General features: G+C 36.8%; 1 pseudogene; it reads right to left on the minus strand.

Annotated features, from left to right (window-relative positions):
• Positions 1–17588: 17588 nt before the first annotated feature.
• LOC124958099 (olfactory receptor 4C46-like) lies at positions 17589–18517 on the minus strand (annotated as a pseudogene).

Raw genomic sequence — 18517 nt, forward strand, 5'->3', positions numbered from 1 at the left:
TAAAATACTTGACATAAATAATGATGGAAATATGATAAAACACAAAAGATATACTATAAAATGCACTTACTAAATTCAAGAACTTAATAATTGTTGATGTTGAAATATTTTAATGTGAATTCTGTGTATTCCAAAGTGCCAAGTAGTATACACACAATTCTTTTTATTGGTTAGAATGACCTTTGTGGTCAGCATTATTTTGTACATTTAACAGTTAATGAAATGACGTCAGAGACTAATGTTTACTGTTCTAAAAACAATAATAATATTATCTATTTTTTCTGAATATTTCATGTGTTTTAAGATATTTTGCAGATTCTTGTTGCAGATTATCTTACTTGGGGTGCATTTTCTGACACTTCACACATTTATATTATCATCTATAAACTGAGAATAACAATACCATCTCATCATCTGGTAAGAGAATTGATTGTTATATGAATATATCCACCACAGTTCCGGATATACATAAAGGAAATTTCATCAATTTTTTTTTAATTTTAAACTATTTTTTTTATTATTGTATACAAATGGGATACATGTTGTTTCTCTATTTGTACATGGAGTCAAGGCATACCATTTGTGTAATCATAAATTTACATAGGGCAACAATGTTGATTCATTATTTATTTTCCCTTCCCCCCACCCCTCCCACCCCTCTTTTCCCTCTATACAGTCCTTCTTTATCGCGTCCCCTGCCCGCAGAGAAACACGAAACCGGATCAGGGCAAGTTCTTTATTTTCTGCAGTCTGCTTCTTCTGGCTGGCCAGCACTGGCCGCTCTTGCAAGCGCCTTACATTACATACATCAACCAATCAGCTTATAGATCACGAGGGAAAAGCATGGACAGTAATGGAGCATAATAGTGTGGATATAGCGATCATGCAGTGTCCACGAGGACCCATGACCAATCACATTAACTTCCTCAAAATACGCCACTTGTTGGCAGAGAGTATTAGTCTGCTGGAGGTACCTGGTTTTGTTCTCAGCACTTCCTTGGCACCTTGCCAGGCGCCATCTTGGCCACGCCGAAGGGCTGGGGGTCCGCGGCACCCCGACACTTCTTTGCTTCACTCTTACCACCCTCCTTATCCCTAACCCTAAACCTAACCCTAACCCTAATGCTAACCCCTCCCACCCCCCATTATATGTCCTTATCCGCTTATCAGCGAGATCATTCCTCCTTTAGTTTTTTGAGATTGGCTTATCTCACTTAGCATGATATTCTCCAATTTCATCCATTTGCCTGTAAATGCCGTAATTTTATCATTCTTCATTGCAGAGTAATATTCTATCGTGTATATATATATATGCCACAGTTTCTTTATCCATTCATCAACTGAAGGGCATCTAGGTTGGTTCCACAATCTGACTATGGTGAAATGAGCAGCAATGAACATTGATGTGGCTGTATCTCTGTAGTATGCTGATTTTAAGTCCTTTGGGTATAGGCCAAGGAGTGGAATAGCTGGGTCAAATGGTGGTTCCATTCCAAGCTTTCTGAGGAATCTCCATACTGCTTTCCAGAGTGGCTGCACTAATTTGCAACACCACCAGCAATGTATGAGTGTACCTTTTTCCCCACATCCTCACCAACACTTATTGTTGCTTGTGTTCTTGATAATCACCATTCTAATTGGGGTGAGATGAAATCTTAGGGTAGTTTTGATTTCCATTTCTCTTATTACTAGAGACATTGAGCATTTTTTCATATATCTGTTGATTGCTTGTACATCATTTTCTGTGAAGTGTCTGTTCATTTCCTTAGCCCATTTGTTGATTGGATTATTTGTATTCTTGGTGTAGAGTTTTTTGAGTTCTTTATAGATTCTGGAAATTAGTGCTCTATCTGAAGTCTGAGTGGTAAAGATATTCTCCCACTCTGTAGGCTGTCTCGTCACATTTCTGATAATTTCCTTTGCTGAGTGAAAGCTTTTTAGTTTGAATCTATCCCAGTTGTTGATTCTTGTTTTTATTTCTTGTGCTATGGGAGTCCTGTTAAGGAAGTCTGATCCTAAGCCAACAAGTTGAAGGTTTGGACCTTCTTTTTCTTCTATAAGATGCAGGGTCTCTGGTCTGATTCCGAGGTCCTTGATCCATTTTAAGTTGAGTTTTGTGTAGGGTGAGAGATAGGGGTTTAATTTCATTCTGTTGCATATGATTTTCCAGATTTCCCAGCACCAATTGTTGAAGAGGCTATCTTTTCTCCATTGCATATTTTTGGACCCTTTGTCTAGTATGAGAAAATTGTATTTATTTGGGTTTGTGTCCATGTCCTCTATTCTGTACCATTGATCTACCTGTCTATTTTGGTACCAATACCATGCTGTTTTTGTTACTATTGCTTTGTAGTAGAGTTGAAGATCTGGTATTGCGATAACACCTGCTTTGCTCTTTGTACTGAGGATTACTTTAGTTATTTTGAGTTTTTTATTCTTCCAGATGAATTTCATAATTGCTTGCTCTATTTCTGCAAGGTACATCGTTGGGATTTTAATTGGAATTGCATTGAATCTGTATAGCACTTTAGGTAGTATGGCCATTTTGACAATGTTAATTCTGCCTATCCAGGAACATGGGAGATCTTTCCATCTTCTAAGGTTTTCTTTAATTTCTTTCTTTAGTATTCTGTAGTTATCTTTGTAGAGGTCTTTCACCTCTTTTGTGAGATTGATTCCCAAGTATTTTATTTTTTTCAATGCTATGGTGAATGGTGTAGTTTTCCTAATTTCTCTTTCTGAAGATTCATCACTTATGTATAAAAATGCATTGGATTTATGGGCATTGATCTTTTAACCTGCTACTTTACTGAATTCACTTATGAGTTCTAAAAGTTTTCTGGTGGAATTTCCAGGTTCCTCTAAATATATAATCATGTCATCAGCAAACATAGTTTGAGTTCTTCTTTTCCAATTTGTATCCCTTTAATTTCTTTGGTTTGTCTAATTGCTCTGGCTAGAGTCTCAAGGACGATGTTGAATAGAAGTGGTAAAGAGGGCATCCCTGCCTTGTTCCAGTTTTTAGGGGGAACACTTTCAGTTTTTCACCATTTAGAATGACATTGGCCATGGGCTTAGCATACATGGCCTTTGTAATGTTAAGGAATGTTCCCACAACCCGAATTTTTTCTAGTGTTTTGAGCATGAAGGGATGCTGTATTTTATCAAATGCTTTTTCTGCATCTATTGAAATAATCATGTGATTCTTGACTTTAAGTCTATTGATATGGTGAATGACATTTATTGATTTCTGGATGTTGAACCAACCTTTCATTCCTGGGATAAAACCCACTTGATCGTGGTGCACTATCTTTTTAATATATGTTTGTATGTGATTTGCTAAAGTTTTGTTGAGAATTTTTGTGTCAATGTTCATTAAGGATATTGGTCTGAAATTTTCTTTCCTCGATGTTTCTCTCTCTGGTTTAGGTATCAGGGTGATATTGGCTTCATAGAATGAGTTTGGGAGGGTTCCCGCTTCTTCTATTTCATGGAATACTTTGAGGAGTATTGCAATGAGCGCTTCTTTAAAGGTTTTGTAGAACTCGGCTTAGAACCCATCTGGTCCCGGACTTTTCTTTGTTGGTAGGTTTTTGATGACTTCTTCTATTTCATTGCCTGGAATTGATTTATTTATATTGCGTATGTCCTCCTCGTTCAGTTCAGGTAATTTATATGTCTCTAGAAACTTGTTGATGTCTTCAAGATTTTCTGTTTTGTTGAAGTATAGATTTTCAAAATAGCTTCTAATTATGTTTTGTATTTCACTGGTGTCTGTTGTGATATTTCCTTGTTCATTCCGAATTTTAGTAATTTGAGTTTTCTCCCACTTTCTCTTTGTTAGTGTGGATAAGGGTTTATCAATTTTGCTTATTTTTTCAAAGAACTAACTCTTTATTTTGCTAATTTTTCTGATTGTTTCTTTTGTTTCAATTTCGTTGATTTCGGCTCTGATTTTAACTATTTCTTGTCTTCTACTACTTTTGGTATTGGTCTGCTCTTCTTTTTCTAGGGCTTTGAGCTGTAGTGTTAAGTTGTTTATTTGTTGATTTCTACTTCTTTTGTTGAATGCACCCCATGAAATAAATCTTCCTCTAAGTACTGCTTTCATAGTGTCCCAGAGATTTTGATATGATGTGTCTTTGTTCTCGTTTATTTCTAAGATTTTTTTATTTCCCTCCTGATGTCTTCTGTTATCCATTCATCATATAGTAGTGTATTATTTAATCTCCAGGTATTGGAGAAGTTTCTTTTTTTTATTCTGTCATTTATTTCTAATTTCAATCCATTATGATCTGATAGAGTACAAGGTAGTATCTCTATCTTCTTGTATTTGCTAACAGTAGCTTTGTGGCATAAAATATGGTCTATAATAGAGAAGGATCCATGTGCTGCTGAGAAGAAAGTGTATTCGTTTTTTGTTGGATGGTATATTCTATATATGCTGGTTAAGTCTAAATTTTTGATTGTGTTATTGAGATCTATGGTTTCTTTATTAATTTTTATTTGGAAGATCTATCCAGTGGTGAGAGAGGTGTGTTAAAATCGCCTATTATAATTGTGTTGTGGTCTATTTGATTTCTGCAATTGAGAAGGATTTGTTTGATGTACATGGATGAGCCAATGTTCAGGTCATAGATATTTATGATTGTTATGTCTTGCTGATTTATGCTTCCCTTAAGCAGCATGTCATGTCCTTCTTTATCCCTTCTGACTAGTTTTGACTTGAAGTTCACATTATCTGAAATGAGGATGGATACTCCAGCTTTTTTGCTGTGTCCGTGTGCTGGTATGTTTTTTCCCATCCTTTCACCTTTAGTCTATGGGTATCTCTTTCTGTGAGATGAGTCTCTTGCAGGCAGCATATTGTTGGATTTTTCTTTTTAATCCAATCTGCCAGTCTATGTCTTTTGATTGATGAATCCAGGCCATTAACATTCAGGGTTATTATTGTGATATGATCAGTATTCCCAGTCATTTGACTCATTTTTGTTTTTTTGACATGATTTGGTTTCTTCTTTATTTGGCTATTCCTTTAGGCTAGTTCCTCCCATTGCTGATTTGCATCGTTGTTTTTCATCTCTTCCTCATGGAATATTTTGCTGAGAATATTCTGTAATGCCTGCTTTCTTTTTGTAAATTCCTTTAGCTTTTGTTTATCATGGAAGGATCTTATTTCATCATCAAATTTGAAGGTAAGTTTTGCTGGGTATAAGATTCTTGGTTGGCATCCATTTTCTTTCAGGGCTTGGTAAATGTTGTTCCAAGCCCTTCTAGCTTTTAGGGTCTGGATTGAAAAATCTGCTGTTATTCTTATTGGTTTCCCTCTGAATGTAATTTGATTCTTTTCTCTCGTGGCCTTTAAAATTCTGTCTTTATTTTGTATGTTAGGTATTTTCATAATAATGTGCCTTGGTGTGGGTCTGTTGTAATTTTGTATATTTGGAGTCCTATAAGTCTCTTGTACTGGGTTTTCCATTTCATTCTTCAGATTTGGGAAATTTTCTGATATTATATCATTGAATAGATTGTTCATTCCTTTGGTTTGTTTCTCTAAGCCTTCCTCTATCCCAATAATTCTTAAATTTGGCCTTTTCATGATGATATTCCATAATTCTTGTAGATTCTGTTCATGATTTCTAACAATCTTTTCTGTTTGGTCAACATTGTTTTCAAGATTAAATATTTTTTCTTCATTGTCTGACGTTCTGTCTTCCAGGTGTTCTATCCTATTGGTTATACTTTCTATGGAGTTTTTTACTTGGTTTATTATTTCCTTCATTTCAAGAATTTCAGTTTGTTTTTTTTTTTTCAGTATCTCTAACTCTTTATTGAAATGATCTCTTGCTTCCATATTTGGTCTTTTAACTGTTGATTGGTGTGATCATTTAATGCCTGCGTTTGCTCTTTCATCTCCTCCTTCAATGCCTGCATTTGCTCTTTCATCTCCTCATTTGCTCCCTGATTGTTTTAATTATGTACATTCTGAACTCCCTCTCTGACATTTCTTCTGCTGTGCTGTCATTGGGTTTTATTGATATAGTATCTAGGTTTGTTTGGGACATTTTCTTCCCTTGTTTTCTCATATTGGTCAGATGTCAGTGGGACCCTGAGATATTGCAGATTTCCTCTATTGGCTTATAGTGTCCCTGTAGATTTCAGTGTATCACCTTCCAGGGTTCAGTAGCCTGAAGTCTTGGAGGAACTTGATAATGTAGTACTTCCGAAGAAAGCTGCCCCTAGCCCCCTACTGGTTCCAGGGCTTGGAGCTGGCTCTGTGCAGAAAAGCTTTCACTGGGGGGCCTGCTCTGTGCAGCTGGCTGTGTGGGAGGAGCCCACCTCCAGAGTGTGCAAGGCTACCTGGGGAAGACTCTAGCTGCCCTGCCCTGCTCTGATAAGCCATCCCTATCTGTGCCTGCCGCCCAGGCCGAGCGTAATCAAGTGGGGGAGACTCACCCCATGACTCTATTTTAGTCCAAGTCTCTCAATGCCTCTCCTTCTTGAACCCTGGGTTGTGGAGCGACTGGAGATGCAGTCACCTTCTACTCCACCACCTTGGATTGTCCCGTGGAAAGTGCCTGTGGCTGGAGGGAGCAGGGCCACATGGAGAAGTCTCTGGTTGCCCTGCCCTGATCCCTGAGGCTGCTTGCAGATCAAAGCTCTCCGTTGGCTCGGGGACTTGTGGCTGGCTCTGTGTAGAAAGCCTCTCACTGGGCGGCCTGCTCCAAGAAGCTAGCCTTGAAAGGCGCCTCCCGCCGCAGGGTGCCGGGCTGCTTGGAGAGGTAGCTGGCTGCCCTGTCCTGGTCCCTGAAGCCACTTGTGGGCCAGAGCATGCCACGCTGGCTCTGGGACTTGGAGCTGGTTTTGATCAGAAAGGCTCTCACTCTCATCAACTTTTATAAATGTGCATGCATTCAGCAGAGAAGTAGACCTGACAGTTTGAGAAATGACACAGAGAAATTTTGGCCCTAATTTATGTTTATTAATATTAATATTTAGGTCATTTCTATATGAGAGTTGCATTAATATTGTTTCCATCTTCAAGATTAATTTAGGTTATTCATTGATATGTGTCTTCACTAAATAATGGTTCCTAGTGCTAGGCAGCTGGGTTTTAGAAAGTGCTTCATTTCTATCAGTCTCAAATTGTTCAATGTTCAATTAGACTAATAATGTATTACAAACGCACTTTGAAAATTTGGGATAAGGATGAGATTTTCTATGACTGTATTTTACAAATATAGGAAAGTAATGTTAACTGTATATGAAAAATAACAATATTTAATAAGTATCGCAAGTGTTGAAAACCTACATTTGCAGTTCTAGAAGATTTTTGTGGCATTTTGGTGTGTTCAGGCAAAAATATATCTTCAAATGAGTTTCTCTTGCAAAAAGCATATTTTTATGTCAAAGATAAAATGGAATTGAGAAAAAAATGCTCAGATAATATAATACCAAATCAATCATTTTTAAGGATGTGTCTTTGTGAGTTTAAAACTTTCAGTCTCACATAAGCCCAATGTGACTTCACAGAAATCCTGAGGTTTGAATTTAAAATGGATTCACTTGATTCACCATGTTGAAATGATCTTCAGTGCCTGGTTCTGGTCCATCAGGGCAGATGTAGGAAGTGCAGAGGAAAAGCATTTCAGTGGATTTCTGCACACATGAGGAATCTTTCTCTGGAAACATCGACTACAACCAGTAATATTTTCATCTCACCCTATCAAGATATTGAAAGACTTCCCATAATATCTCAGGTATCTTGCTTATAGCTGTGCATCCTCTCCCAGGAATTTGTTATCCACTTGTTGGAAAGGTTTTGTTTTAGAAGTGGATGTTTTGGTATTATGTTTGAAAATCACCCACGCTTGAATATAGATCTTATTCCCTGCACTTAGAACATAAACAAGTGGGAGTTGCCTCTCCCTGTCTGAACATGGGTTGCTAGCTAAATGCCATGTAAAGAGCATGGTGGCCTAAGTCCATCCTGGGGGCCAGTAGTGCAGTCTCCCTGATGATGCCTGTCACTGAGGGACTTCTTTCTTTTTACCATTTTTAAACCTTTCTGAAAATCCATCTTGATTGCTTGAGAGCTGAAGCAGTGAAGACATAGCTTTAATGAGAGATGTTTCAAGTCGATAACTCCAAAACTGCTTTTCCTAATTTTCATAGTGTTTTGGAAGTTGCCAGAACCCCAGAAGGCTCCAAGTTAGTTATCCATGGTCTCATGGTCTGGTCAGTGTGGAATAATAAGCAACATGACAAATTTGGAAAGATATTTGAAACACAGAAAGAGAATTTCAATCTCTTCATATTTTGTCACTTAGCATAGTTTATTATTTTCCATTCTGTCATTCTGTGAAGTACATAGTTATAAATTGTTTTGGCTTTGAATTAAAATTTCCAGATGACTAACTGCAGGTATTTTTTTCATATTCTCATTTTTCATTGATAATAATATTTTGTGAAAATTCTATTGATATATTTGCATAATTTAAAAGTATTTGTTCTTGATTTCTGCCTATTTAGTTAAGAGTACTCTGCATATCACAGATACAGGTCTTTGTCATGTGTATAATGTTTAAACACATACACACTCAATTTACTAAAAGCCTGAGAATCCTGTTATCATTTCTCAAATAACCCTTGTTTGAGGTGTAATTAACATGCAGAAAAATATACACATATAAAATATAAAACTTGCTCTTCGGGGGCTGGGGATATATTTCAGTTGGTAGAGTGCTTGCCTTGCAAGCACAAGGCCCTGGGTTCAAATCCCCAGCACCGCAAAAAAAAAAAAAAAACAAACAAACAAAAAAACAAAACAAAAAAAAAAAAAACTTGCTGTTCGGAGATGGATATAAATATATGAACCTGTCCCTACAATCTAAATCAAAAATCATCCAGTCATCTTTTTCATTCTCCTCAGAAGGGTCCCTCACCTCTTGTTTATTATTATTGCTCTGATAAGAAAACCCAACATATTATCTGTTATCCTAGCAAAATTTTAAGTATGGAAGAAAGTACACATAAGCATAAACATATGTATAGACCTCTAGAACTTGTTCGTGTCATGCAGCTAAACTTTTGTATTATTTGAGTTTTTTATTTTGTTTATTGTTTCCTTTATTTCAAGGATTTCTTTTTTTTCAGAATCTCTATCACTTCATTGAAACGATCTTTTGTTTACTGCAGTTGCTCTTTTGATTGTTTATTTTATTGCCTGCATTTGCTCCCTTATCATCCTTTGCTTCACAAATCATTTTAATTATGAATATTCTGAGCTCCTTTTCTGACACTTCTTCTACCATGCTGTCATTGGATTCTCTTAATATAGAATCTTGGTTTGTTTGGAACACTTTCTTCCCTTGATTTTTCATGTTGTTCACATATCTTCCCCTCTAGCAGTGTGTACATAGGGTATGGCAGTTTCCCCCTATAGGCATATAGTAGCCCTGCAGGTTTCCAAAACCTCTTCTTTAAGAAAAGAGCAATATTAGCAGCACCCAGTATAGACAATGTGTAGCCCTAAACCAAATAGTCCCTATGAAGATGTTAACAATATTGTCATAATAAACAGAGAGGATGAGTTCAATTATTATCGACAGTATAACCAGTATATTTGCAATGAGGTCTACAGTTTCTAATGGTAGACAAAGAGGATGGGGAGTAGTGTAGGATGTAACAGTTAATGTGATAAGAAAAATGTGTATAGAAGTACTAGATCATAGGAAGATTGAGAATGGAATCCATAGAAGTTGGTCGTTAGCATGAGAAAAGTGAGAAAGATACTCTGAGGAACCAGGTAAACAAAAGGAAACAGAGTGAGAAAAATAAAGAAATAAAAACTCAAAATTTTTCAAAATGGAGAAAAAAATAGTATACACTATAATGGTCATATACTATTCAAACCTCCCAGTCTTCAGTAGCCTGATGCATGAGAGGTATCTGACAACAAGCTTCCAGTCTCCAGCAGGTGTCTCAGGATGGGATTGACCACACCTAAAGACGTCAGCTTCTGCTTCCAGGATAAGCCAAGAAGACTACACTGGTTTCCAAACATTTTGGCAAATGAGGAGCTGTAGTGCGGGGTATGGGTGCTGAGCATGTGTGGGTTGGGGTTGGTCAGACCAGGAGTCCTGCAGTTTCTGGCTGTCTTCCCAAAATGGTAGCAACCACGTATAACCAAACCTGCAGGTACTGTGACAGTGAACTTCCAGGCAACAGCGGGCAGCTGGCAATCCACTGGCAGTCTGTGAGTTGTCTACAGGCTACTGGTGGATGAGCAGCAGATAGACCTTAGTGATTGGTAGGTGAAAGGCAGGTGATGGGCTTATAAGAGGCAGACAAATGGGCAAATGGAGGATGAGAGGCAGCAGTCAGTGCGTGATCTGCACTCAAAATTTAGTTGATATGCTGGCAGATTGCAGGTGATCAGAGGTGGAAAAATGGGGTAAACAGCAAGGGATACATGAGTACCAAAGACTGCCTCAGAGAGAAATAGATTTTCCTCTGTTTGAAACCCAAGTTATGGAGCAACGTAGTCCACCATCTTGGATTTCCCCAAGAAGATTAAATTATGGCATTTGCCAGTAAACAGATGGAAATAGAGAATATTATGCTGGGAGAGATAAATAAGACTCAGAAAATCCAGAGTCAAATACTTTCTTTCTTGTGTGGCTCCATTTCCAGGAGCAGTCCTAGGGATCTTCAGTACTTACCCAGCAGAGCAACACAGAACTCTGAAGTATGACAGTGAAGCCTAGAACACAATGGCACAAATGACCTGTATTATTTGATTAATATCTCCTCTTTCTCCTTCCATCAGCTCTTAACCACTGATATTTCACTCTCTGAATCTGAGTCAGACTATTATAGATTTAGTCTATAAATGTTGTTATATAATATTCGTCCTTCTGTGCCAGGACTTTTTTTTCTTCTAAACATATTATCTTCTGCGCTTATTCATTTTTTTGTTGTAAATAGAAGGGTTTTCTTTTTTTAAAGCCTGAATAGTATTCCTCTATAAACAAATGTTGGAAATTCTTTATGCAATGATCTTCCATATCTTGACTATTGTGAACAACACATAATGGTCTCAAGTGCACATATGACTTTGAGATCCTGATTTTAATTCATTTGACTACATACCCAGAAATAGCATTGCTAGATTTTGTATAGATCTATTTTGTTTTTAACAATAGTGTAAAGGAATGACCACACTGTTTTCCCTAGAGACAGAACCAATATTGTATTCACACTAAAAATGACAATTTTTTCCTTTTCACTATTTTATTGCTTCTATTTGTTTTGTTGAGTTTTGGTCTATTTTTAAAATTTACTTCCTATAAGACTGAGTTGATAGTTTGTTTTGATTTGGATTTTTATTTTTCCTGATGATTATTGAATTACTGACTTGGATTTCTCTTTATTTAGCTGTTGACCATTGTTATTCTTCAGATAAATGTTGATTCAAGGTTTTGCCCATTTGATTTTTATTTATTTAATTTTATGTTGAACTGATAAAAATTATACAAATTATATTATATTCTAGTGGGGTACTCTGTTATATTTACATACATATTTCATAATGTATAATGTTTACATCAGGTATTTAACTTGATATAAATACTTGAGGATGGGATCCCTATCTATTTCCCTTTCTTCTTTACTTCCTAGCCATGATCTAAGCAACTGTTTCTATACCATATGCATTTCCTATGAGGTACTGCCTCATACAGGGACAAAGTAATGCAGTCAACTAAAAATGGACGGGAACCTTCAAAACTCTGAGCCAAAACTTAACTTTCCTCTATATACATTGATTATATCAGGTATTATAATATAGAGATAGAAAGGAGAACCTGGCCAAGAATTGTATCAGAAAAGGGTAATGGCTACCAATGATGGATGCCAAGAACCTGTTCAGAATTTCTAAGGTCTTATATTGAAATTCATCTTCAGGACCCATCTATACCACTGACATTTCACTTACAATTGGATTATCTGAATAATAATGTCTATGTGGCAGAAATTTGCTATTTATTATAGAGACTTCTCTTCTTCTACACCCCACTCAAAACTAGAATTTTTATTTTTTGGGGGGAGGGTGTCACTGTGTAATTAGGTTGATGTAATCCATCCCAATGAGAAATAGGTTGTCTCTAAAATCTAAAGTGATCCACTAGGAATTGTATCTCTTTCCATGTATGAGGGGCCAGATGCCTCAACTTATCATTCACTTTGGAAGGAATTTCTGGACATACCTCACACCACTGAATTCCTAGATATTTAACAGAGGTAGGTGGTTCATGAATTTTAGTCAGATTTATTTCTCTCTCACACTCAAATGTGTGAACAATAAGTTTAGAGTAGTTGCTTCTTCTAATGTGATAGATAAAATCATCATAAAATCATGTATCTGACAGGCCAGAATGATATGTTGAGGAAGAATAAATCAACAAGATACCTGTGAACTAAGTTATGACATGATTCTGGAGCATGAACATACCCCTGAAGTAGGCATTGCTCACCCTTTTAGCTGAAACCAAACTGTTCTGGGGATCATTTATGGGAAGGTAAGGAAAAGACTTTTTCAGATCACCAGCTACATACATGTACCAGGGGAATATGTTAATATGTTGAAGTAACCAAGTTGCATCTGGTATAGCAGCTATAATTGGAGTTTCCATCTAATTAAGCTTATGGTAATGAACTATCATTTTCTCATAACCATCTGTTGTTTGCACAGGCCAAATAGTTGAGTTGAATTAATGTGTGGTAATAATCACCACTGATGCATCTTTCAAGATTTGATGATACAGCAACCTCTGAAATCCTTCCAGGAATCCAATTTATATGTGTAATGCAATAGTGCATTTATTATCCTAAATACAGTCCTTCTTTTGGTGGACTGTTTTCCTAGAGAGGAAATTCTACTGGTTTCCATTTTGTCATTCCCACCATAATATTCTTTACTCCATGTTTATGATGTCAGTGTGGGGATTCTACCAGTTCTAAGTCCATTCAATTTTGTATTTCAAGATTGGGAAAATAGCCACCAAATGAGTTTGAATAGCCAATTGCTCCTTGAAAAGAAATAACCTGAGTTACTACTTCCATTAATCACCTGAACTCCATGAGATCTTCTGCCTGCTAGACCAGGTATATATGTTAATTTGTTCAAGCAATGAAACCATGTCTAGCACAGAGCTACAATTGGCGCCTCTGTCTGATAAAACTTGTGGTAATTAACTTCAATTTACCCATAACAATCTAACTTTTGCACAGGCAAACATAGTGATGTTTTGGGTTTCCATGAATTAGTGTTAGTTTTTAACCAGAGTAAAGTTGTCCAGCAATGTCTAAACTATTGCACTGCTCAGTTGCTGTGGAAAAGATTTTAGGTCCTCTTGGAGAAGACTGGGAGAAAAATTTGAACATAAATTTTTGGCAGCATATTATGGTCCTACCTCATGTAGATCCACTTCACTTTCAACTCAGGGGTTCTGAATCTATAGACTGTTTCAAGACTGGAGGTTGATTTATGGATCATGACTTTTTGTTCCTGTGTTTAAATTTTGGCTTTCATTTACTTATTGCAGAATTTTTCTCCTTAAACAAAGTAAGAATGGATACATTTTTTATATATCTCACTTATGGCAATATTATAAACAACTATTTCTTCCTAAATCACATTATTCTGATTTCTGCTTTAACTCTGTTTTACATAATGGTAACCACATCCCCAGTACCTTTGAAAGTTGAATACTGCCACTTAGTCACTGCAAACCTTTGATATAATTACTCATTTTGTACTTAGGTTTTTCAGTTCAGGGTCCATAGTTCCCACCATAGAATCTCACCAACAGGGAATAACATTTACAGAACACTTTAAGGATAACAGCTTTCCTTTCACAAATTAGTTTCCCATAAGTGTGATGAAACATATGTTTCTTGGACTGTTCCAGGGTGGGTGAGTAGATCTTAAATGGTAAATTGAACTACATTCCTATTCCCCTAAGCTTTTGAGTCCCTTCCTCATATTAAAATACAGAATATCTAAGGATTTCTGTTTCACTCGCTGTGGAAAATTTCCTTTTGGTCTTCTGGTAGCTAATAGCCAAAATGAATCCTTCCTAACTCTATCAAGTGCAACAGTAAACCAATAAACTTAGATTACTGTGCCTGTACAATAAATTTGGCCTGATCCAAATGTACATTTATTCTAATATTATCACACACTCACAATGTATATTATGATATGTGTCCCTGTGTTCCTGTATGATGAAATCATGTAAGTCTCTGGAGTGTCTGCACCTATTCGTGGTTCACACTTTATATCTCTTTTAGGGTCCTGCTAGGACTTAATCTAGATATAAATCTGGAAGTAAAGAAGGGAAATGGGACACGATATTGTCTTGCAGAGCAACTTGGCTTTTATAATTTCCTCAGGCCATGTAGGATATTCCTTTGATGGGGTGGGGAGAAAATACCAAGTGGTAGTAAGAGGGCACTCTACTTGACATGGAGAAGCCTCTTTGACTTGCAATGTCACATAGTTCTCTGTTCCATCTTCTCAGTTCCTTCATCCATCTAGGGATGGAAGTCAGAACCTGGATCTCACCCTTAAATACTATTTCTTATCTTTCTAACATATCAATTATCTTGTGAATTACCAGCAAATATTTGGGAATTGCCTCTCTCTTTCCATATCAGTGTTTAGTCTATAGATGCAGAACATGAGGTGAGAATTTTTATGAAGGTGACATTTAGAAGCAGGGTTTGGGGAAGCTGATAAGATCAGGGGAAGTCTGGTGTCATTCTGGGACCATGATAACTCTGGAGTATGCTTTGTACTATGGTTTCACACTGCAACAGGTTCTATAGACCTGTGTTAGTGTTTTATTGTCCACTTCAGGGCCCTGCAGTGTGGGTCACAAGCACTGGAAGAATCTTGCATTTTCTTTAGTATAATTGTCCAGAGAGTGTCAGGACTGTCAACTGTTGGCAGCCCAGACTCACAGTAGCTTGTTCACAGATTCAGTAGCTGGTTCACGGGCACCCTAGCCTGGTTGAGGGAATCTGAGATGAATTTAACAGAGTTCATCATAATCCATGCCAGAGGACCAGAGTCTAAACAACCAGCCTTTCACATTCAGATCTATACAATAGTCTTCTGTTCTCTTCCTGATCTTGCCCTCTTCATCCCATTCTTCTTACTGTAATCTGAGGTAGTTAGATAAAACTCAAATCTAACTGCATCACTCACTAACTTAAAAATACTTCTGATGTTTTCCCCATGGTCCTTACCATTAAGCTGTATCAGGATTATGAGACCTTTGCTGATCTTGCCTGTTTCTGTCTCCTGTGTGTTAAGAGTTACAAGAGCTACCTTTATAGTAGCTTTGCCTGCAGTTTGGTGGCTGGCACTAGTGGGCTTTCAATAAATAATTGTTGAGTAAAGAGATAAATAAACCCAGGCTTGTTAAATCGATTACTTTTTCCATACAGTTTTTTTTTTTTTTTTTAACTGTTTTCTATCCCCTGTTCTAGGGATACTTTGGAACAAACTCCTGCTTGTTCCCTCTACTGATACCATACCATAGGTGCCATTTTTCATATCTTTCAATCCAAGAATCCTTTATTGACCCAACACCCAGGTTTTAGGGATCCTTTCAGTATATTTTCATAGCATCTTGTTCATTTTAACATTTATAACACTCAGCATTAATTTTCTATTCTTTCCAGGAGCCTCTAAATGAATTTTAAATTCTATAAAGGAAGAAGTAAATCATCATTTTAACCACATCAGAACCCCTCCTTCAATATGTATATACATTAGACCCAAAATTATGTGCTTATTAATTAGGTAAAGAATAAAATTATGGCATTTGCAGGCAAATGGAGGAAACTGGAGAATATCATGCTAAGTGAGATAAGCCAATCTCAAAAAAACAAAGGAAGAATGATATCGCTAACAAGTGGATGATGACACATAATGGGGGGTGGGAAGGGTTAGTGTTGGGGTTGGAGTTGGGTTTAGGGAGGGGGGCAGGAATGGAGGAAGGAAGGACTGTATAGATGGAGGGGAAGGGTGGGAGGGGAGGGGGGAAGGGAAAAAATGGCAGAATGAATCAAACAACATTACCCTATGTAAATTTATGATTACACAAATGGTATGCCTTTACGCCATGTACAGACAGAGAAAAAAACATGTATCCCATTTGTTTACAATAAAAAAAAGAAGATTTGAGTGAAACATATTTAATCTTGAAGTCCCTCTTGTGTAGACAAAACTTCATATTTTGAAAAAAGTTTTGAATAATGAAATATGATCACAAAGTAACAGAATAAACCATAAATAGCTCATATTCATGGGATAATAAAATCTTCTTGAGGGAATATCAATGCAAAGTTAATTTTCATATGCTGAGCAACACAATTCCAAGATTTTTTCATTCCTCAGTTTATGCAATAGTAAAAACAAAATATGGTACTTCTTTGAATTCTGTCTAGGATTTTCCACTGAGTCAGAATGAGTCAAAGGTAGAAACTATTTATCTTATCTCTGTTACTCTATTCTTACTGGATGTTTTATTCAATTTATATGTTACTTTATACATTTATTCATTTCTTCAGTATCCATCAGGTGCCAGACTTTGAGCTACTTATACAAAGTATTGGCAGCCACCAGGCAAGCACTTTATGGATTATATCTGCACCTTTAGTGAAAAGAAGTTCCTCTTTGACATTCAACTGTTTTGTTTCTGTATTTTAGTCATTATTCTTTCTGATGGGTTATCAGCCTATGGTGACATGAGGAATATCCTGGTTCTAATGAGTAAAAGAAAATTCAGAAACATGGTTGAATCTTTCCTATATCCAATAGGGTAATAAATGTCCACTTGTTCTTTGCCCAAAAGAAATTAGATACAATAATATTATTGGAAACACAATACCATACATTCTGATACATTAAATTCTGAGAGATATGAATGAAAATGATTTAATTTTGGTTGTAGATAATCAATATGAATTAAAATACACAAAGCACAGTCTTTTCTAAAAAATGCTCCCTGGTAATATTATTGGAACTTCTCCTCATCATTATGTGATAGCATATCATAGTAGTTAAGAGAATGATCTGATAATCAGTGATATTTTGGTTACTGGATCATCAATATACTTATAGTAATAATTGTCTCTTTCTGTAAGTGTCCTGTAAGTAAAAAGTCCTACAGGTAAAATAGCAGAGCTTACCTGTATTAAGGGTTACAGAGATTATTGCTCATCACCAGTACATTTTTGTTTTCTTTCTATTCTTTTTCTTAGAGGAAAGTCTTTGAATCCATATACATGGATAAAGTTAGAAAACCAGGCCCAGAGTTAGTAAAAAGTTTCAAAACATACATGACATGGTCCTAGGTTAGGTTGACTCCATTTTTCAAACCAATTTATACTTTCTTAATAAAAAGTTTATAAATAACAATTTTTTAGTATTTGTCATAATCATATTTTGTTGATATGCTCTAAAACATCTTTGCATCTTTTCCTTAGCTGAAGCTGCTGGGTTTGAGGCACAATCATTCATCATCTGAATTACTTTTACTGATAAATAATTTCCTAATAGCATTTTTCATCTGAGCATTTCTCAAAGTGTAGATAAAGGGATTTACCATGGGAGTTATCATGGTATAGAATACATCAATTGCTTTATCAAAGGACAAAGCAACTGGTGGCCTCATGTACACAAATATGCAGGGAACAAAGAACATGACAACCACTGTGAGTGGGAGATACAGATGGACAGAGCTTTGCGTCTGCCCTCTAAGCTATGGTTTCTCAGGGAGCGCAGGATGACCACATAGGAGACCAGCAGTAGGAGGAAGATTAATGAACAGATGAACCCACTGTTGGCAGCAATGAAGAGTCCCAGAGTATGGGTATCAGTGCAGGCCTGGTTGAGCAAAGGGTTGAGATCACATATAAAGTGATAGATGACATTAGAGCCACAGAAGGGTAGTGGGATGATGAAGAGGAGCTGGATGGTGGCATGGAGAAAGCCTCTCATCCAGGACACTCCCACTAGTAGCATGCACACTCTCCAGTTCATGATGGTTGCATAGTGCAAGGGCTTGCAGATGGCCACATAGCAGTCATAGGCCATCACTGTAAGTAGAAAGACCTCCGCACCTGCAAAAAATTGTTCTCCAAAGACCTGGGCCATGCATCCATTGAACAGAATGGTCTTCTTTTGATGGATTGAATCTCTAATCAGCTTAGGAGTATTGACAGAGGCACAGCAGGCATCAATAAAGGAGAGATAGGCCAGCAAAAAGTACATGGGAAACCCCAAGAGTGAGCTGGCAATGATGGTTATCACAATGAGCAAATTTCCTACCACAGAGATGATGTAGATGAACAAAAACACAACAAATACAATCTTCTGCATCTTTGGGTTTTCTGTAAGTCCAAGAAGAACAAACTCTTTCACATTGTTCTTTTTCTCCAT

Source organism: Sciurus carolinensis, chromosome 11 (genome assembly GCF_902686445.1).
Source record: "Sciurus carolinensis chromosome 11, mSciCar1.2, whole genome shotgun sequence".
Lineage (NCBI taxonomy): Eukaryota > Metazoa > Chordata > Mammalia > Rodentia > Sciuridae > Sciurus > Sciurus carolinensis.